Source organism: Moschus berezovskii, chromosome 1, assembly GCF_049115385.1.
Source record: "Moschus berezovskii isolate FMDL1 chromosome 1, NW_MosBer_1.0, whole genome shotgun sequence".
Taxonomy (NCBI): domain Eukaryota; kingdom Metazoa; phylum Chordata; class Mammalia; order Artiodactyla; family Moschidae; genus Moschus; species Moschus berezovskii.
The window spans coordinates 41,663,400-41,669,399 of NC_142460.1; the positions used below are offsets into that span (position 1 = coordinate 41,663,400).

General features: G+C 44.5%; 1 pseudogene; it reads left to right on the forward strand.

Annotated features, from left to right (window-relative positions):
- Positions 1 to 1,315: 1,315 nt before the first annotated feature.
- Positions 1,316 to 3,327, forward strand: LOC129549973 (glucose-6-phosphatase 3 pseudogene; annotated as a pseudogene).
- Positions 3,328 to 6,000: the final 2,673 nt, after the last annotated feature.

The window sequence follows — 6,000 nt, forward strand, 5'->3', positions numbered from 1 at the left end:
AGGTCACTTATCCTCTGAGCTTCGTTTTGTTCCCATTGTAAAATATACATAATTGTTGTACTAACATTCCATAGCATTTTGTCGATTAAATGAGATAATGTGTTCAAAACACTCAGCACGAGGCATGCAGTGTGTGCGTAAAAACTGATGCCTGAACATAAAATCAAAGCAGTGCACCTGTTACTATAACACTGGCATGATCTTGTAGTGATCTGAAATCCTTCAGACACAAATGCCTGAGGGCTAAGACAACTGTGTTCTCCAGCATCAAGGAGAGAGTCAGCTGATTTAACAGACTTTCACAGCCAAAGACCATTCTGTCATGACAAAATGTTTCTTTGTTTACTCCTGTTAGTTTAGGAAGAGGTTTTATTGCATTTAGCTCTGATTCTTTACTCTTGGCACATGATAGGAATAATCATTTAAGGATAAATGACTGAATATAGAAATGAATGCCTATGTTAAGGGATTATGGCTGCACCTCTGGCCTTGGTGTATACAGTATAGGGTCACAGCTGAGTGTGATATAGCCAACAGAAAAGCCCTTGTGGAAAGACACACTGAAAGTAAGGCATATATTTTTAAATTTATATGGTGCATGCATGTGTGATAAGTTGCTTCAGTTGTGTCTCTTTGTGACCCCGTGGACTGTAGCCTGCCAGACTCCTTGGTCCATGGGATTTCTCCAGGCAAGGATGCTGGAGTGGGTTGCCATACTCTCCTCCAGGGGATCTTCCCGACCCAGGGATCGAATTCGCATCTCTTATGTCTCCTGCATTAGCAGTCAGGCTCTTTACCACTAGCGCTACCTGGGCATTTAGGCAAATGATCTACCCTGGGAAATTAAGTGCAGAGGGAGAGGCTACCAGGAAAATATTTTCGTTACTTCGTATTTCTTACTCCATCATGCAAATTTCTCACATACACAGTATAGCAGTGTGCCCACATTATATTGTAAATTAAGAAACCATGACAGGAGAACCTATAAAGAATAACATTAGAATGTTCAGAGATGTCTTTTGACCTCTGGAGTCCCTGGTGAGCCCTAGACCAAAGCACTGTTTCTTTATATAGTGCTAGTTGCTCAGTCATGTCTGACTCTTCACGACCCCATGGACTGTAGCCCGCCAGGCTCCTCTGTCCATGGGATTCTCCAGGCAAGAGTACTGGAGTGGGTTGCCATTTCCTTCTCCAGGGCATCTTCCCAACCCAGGGATCAAACCTGGGTCTCCTGCGTTGCAGGCGGATTCCTTATTGTCTGAGCCACCAGGGAAGTCCCTGTTTCTTCATAGGGAGAGGTGTAATCCTGCTGCACAGGCCGACAGGATGGTTTTCTTCTCTGAGTTTGTGAGTACTTGGCCAAATGATTGGGTAGGAATCATTCCATTTGCAGAGTAAAATGGGGTGAAATCACTTCCGGCACAATTTGTCCATATAGATTATACTTGTTTGCAATTCATCAACTCCTTCTCTCCTTTACATCCATATGTAATGTAAATGATCATTTTTCTCTGAAGCCTCATAATGATGCACAGCTCAAAAAAGTGATAGAATCAGCTAAAAGGGAGCAGATGGAAGTTTTTTCCCCAATATGCATATTCATAAAAAGATAGAGAACTCAACAAAAGGAAATAAAGAAGTACTTGTACCCAGGGGCTGCAGAGACTTGTACACAATAGTAAGTTGGTTTTCTGACACTATTCATTCTTAAAATCTTTACTCATTCATTCCTGCAGAAATCACTGAAAATGCTCTGGGGGGAAAAATCTGTCTTTCTATATAACAACATATATATTTCCCTTTGGACTTTTATTGCACCTTAGAATCCATGATTCAGGAAGAAAGGGTTAAGCGTTTTACTAGAGAAATATAATTAGAAGCAAACTATGGAAACGAGAGGGGCAAAGCAAACAAGCTTAGAACTGGGAGGAAGTATGACTATTCTGTGCTATATATAAGAACACTCAAGACTTTAGGGACAACCCCTCAGAATTAAGAGGCTTCCAAATCAATAGTGAATGAACTCAAGTATGAGAGTCTTGAGCTGGGGGGAGGAAGGCATGGACCAATTAACCAGCTGTGTGTGCAAACTTAGGGTGCCACTTCAGCACTTGCTTGGTATGCCTGGCTCCCTAGAATAGGAGTAGCCCCTAGCCTTCTTTCCAAGAGATCTCGAAATATCTTTGGAGGGTAGCAGCACCGGAGGAAAAAGGTCTGGTCTGGAAGGAATCGAGCCCTGGATATTACATATCCATCTTCACAGCAGCAAAGGAGGGATGCACCACCTCAGACCAAACCCTGGTCAGGCCAGCTCTTTGGTGGCCATGGAGTCCATGCCAGGCACAGGGATCATGATAGTTGAGGTGCTGCGAACCAGCTGCCCTGGTTGGAGAACGTGTGGCTCTGGATCACCTTTATGGGCCACTCCAAGAGTCTCTTTCTGTTCTCCATCCCATGGCCTACTATTCCTCTCGCCAGGTGGGCATCATGGTGGTATGGATCAGCCTCTTCACCCAGTAGCTCAACCTCCTCTTCAAGTGGTTTCTTTTTGGAGACAGGCCCTTTAGGTGGGTCGATGAGTCTGGGCACTACAGCTAGACTCCAGCCCATATTCACCTGTTCTCCTCTTATGAAACTGGTCCAGGCAGCCCTTCCCACACTGCTCCTGTGGCAGGGGCCCTCTGGCCCATAACGACGGCTATCTCCTCCAAGATGGCCACCTGGTTCCACGGTCACTGGGTAAGGGTGATACCTAGCTTGGCTTATTGACCTTCCTGCTGGCAATCGGCTTGTCCTGGGTCTTCCTCCGCATATTTCTCTCACCAGGGCTTGACTGGCCTAATAACTGGTGCTGTCCTGGGCTGGCTGATGCCCCCTGCATGCCCGTAGAGTGGAAACTAAGCTCCTACGGGTTGCCCTCACTGGCCTTCTTGCTGGGTGCCAGCCATGTCTATTGACTCTCTTTACACTGGGCCTGGATCTTTCTTGGTCCATCAACCTAGTCTCTAAGTGGTGTAAACGGCCCAAGTGGGTACACTTGGACAGCCAGCCCTTTGTCTCCCTGAACCTGGGTCTGGGCATCACCCTGAACCCTCCCTGCTGTGCCCGGGTATGGTGGGCACACCTGGGATGTGGCCAGAAGCTAGCTTGCCTTGCACTGGCCACAGGGCTGCTGGGTCCCCGGACTGGCTGGGCTACCCTCATCAGATCAGCCTTCTCTACCTCCACAAGCACAGTCTCTGGCCACACCTGGTCATGGCTCTTGTGGCCTGACTGGTGTACACATTCAGTGCCCCAAACGCCGCCTATCTGCTCTTCCTGACTTGAGGCCCTGCTACTGCCACCTTCTCTCTCATGAAGCCAACACTCCATGACCTCCATTCTCCCAGAGGAAGCCCTGGCTGCTTCCAGGCCCCACCAGACTCTGCTCCTGTTGAATTTCCTACTTTTCCCATACCTCATCTCAGTCCCCCAAAAGGGCCTCATCTCTCCCAGGAAGGATGGTCCTCCTGCCTTCCCTCCCCAAATATCCAAAGAGCAAAGTCAATGGCAAAACCAATAGGTTCCTGGAACACTGTGAGGGACTCAGAGTAGCCCCAAGAAAGTCCATCCAAACTTCTGAAAAAAAAAAAAAAGAAAAAGAGAGAAGGCCAACAATGTAAAAAAGTGAAGACCTTGGAGTTCCTTTACTGGTATAGACAACAGATATTTAGAAGCACACTGTCATACCAAACGGTATAGGAATGTTCAGAATAAAGTTCAGAACTGTCTGGATGGCAAGTAGCTGTGTGTTTTCTTAAAATATCTGATTACTCAGAGGCTAAGGTAGTTCATGCTTATGTACTGGGGAAGCAGCACTGCTACTAGAAATTTTGTTAAGATAATAAATATATAGTATCACGTGATACTGTGAAAGAAACTAACCATACAAGAAATGCTTAAGGAAAAGAAACATAAGAAAGGCATTCAAAGAGAGGTTATGATTTTTGTCACATAACTAAAGAAGTGGTATTCATACTGAAATTAGATGTTTCTGACTCCCTGTATCACCCCCACTCTCCATATGTGAAGCCCTGGTATCCACTCAGGGAAGCTAATCTGTGGGGACCGTATTCTTAATCTGTGTTTTCAGGTTCCTGTTTGGCTCAATGAATGGAAAGTCCCATCAAGAAGACTGAAGGGAGAGATGGGAGAGAAGTCAGGGTGTTTTTTCTCTGCATGAGATCACCTTGTGCTGGCCGTCTCCCTTAATCAAAGGTCAATAAACCCTCAGAGGTGACTTTTTATGACTCCCTTTCCTTCAAATTCTGGTAGTTGCTCCTTTCTCTCATCTCCTAAGGCCTGTATTTAACAACAGCTGTTAGCTTTCACTACCTGCATGGCCACAAATGGTTTCCCTACTCTCCACTCTGCCCACGAATTTGTAATTAGTCCCTTTATAAAGAAGATTTTTTTGAATTGTCCTAATGGCTGGATGGCATCACCAACTTGATGGAGATGAGTTTGAGTGAACTCCGGGAGTTGGTGCTGGACAGGGAGGCCTGGCGTGCTGTGATTCATGGGTTCGCAAAGAGTTGGACACGACTGAGCGGCTGAACTGAACTGAACTGAATGTTACTGTGCCATCTGTTTCCTCTTGGGAGATGGGCAAGTGCACTGATCCACTACCATTGCTCTCATTCCCAGCTACTTAGATCATGTTCTCGAGTCCAGTGAGCCCTCCTCCATGGCTCTACATTTCCATGGTCACAGGTCATTTCTATTTCACTACCAACCTCCATCCCTGCTGAAATCAAGTAGTTTCAGGGTAAAGCATTTCCACTAACACTACCAAAATTCATGGCGTTTTTTCTTGCAATTCCTCATTCATCTGTTTCAGGGGGCCCACAACTATATTTCTCCTTTTCCCAAGCAACTAAGAATCCTTGGAATTAGGGTGACTGGCATATATAAATGGAGGTTTTCATGGTGCTGTTCAGGCCAACCTAACTGCAAGGAACTCATATTCTATCTCATAACAATGGAGTCCACAGTCCATTTTGTGATGAAACATAGGGTCATTTCTATTAGGACAATATACCATCTACTCTGGTGGCTCAGATGGTAAAGCGCCTGCCTGCAATGTGGGAGACCTGGGTTCAACCCCTGGGTCAGGAAGATCCACTGGAAAAGGAAATGGCAACCCACTCCAGTACTCTTGCCTGGAAAATTTCATGGATGGAGGAGCCTGGTAGGCTACAGTCCATGGGATCACAAAGAGTCGGACATGACCGACAACTTCACCAAAAAAATTTTAAAAATCGACCCCATTAATACCCATCCACCAACTAAGTAATAGAATAGAAGGAAGCTAGTGCGTATTTTAGTTGCTTGCTACTTAATCAGAAGTACATGACATTAATATCATTTTTTTAATAATTGTGACAACACATAGCTACTGAAACTTCACTAGCAACTTTTCATCTTTTAAAATTCTATATGTTATATTTCATCTACAGTATCATTCACCAATGTGGGTCTCTCATACACAAAGCCTTAGGCTGCAATCTCCGAAGAGAGTTATTGTAAAATATAGATGCCTAGATAATTTCCATGATTAATGAAAATATGTTTTAGAATATTAAACATTTAAGATGTTAGCATTTAGTAGGCTTTCAGACAGAAGTTAAAAGACTATTAGAATGACTGATGAATTGCTACAGTACATTAGCCCTCAGAACAGGGAATGTGCTAGAGGACATTTATGTAACTTCTTAGCAATTTTTTTTTCCTCCATTTTCCCCCTTTCCAACTAAGCTGTCCTTTTGTGACCTTGGTCCAGTTGTAAATGTCCAAGCATAGAATTTGGCAAAGTTCCAAAGACTTGAAAATTACATGGAAAGTTATCAACAGAAAGAAGGGAGTTGTATGAGCCAAGGCTTCATACATAATATCTGACACATAGTAGGAGATGAATAAAATGTGGTGAAGGAATACAATCTCCTTTTTCCTGGTGCTGAG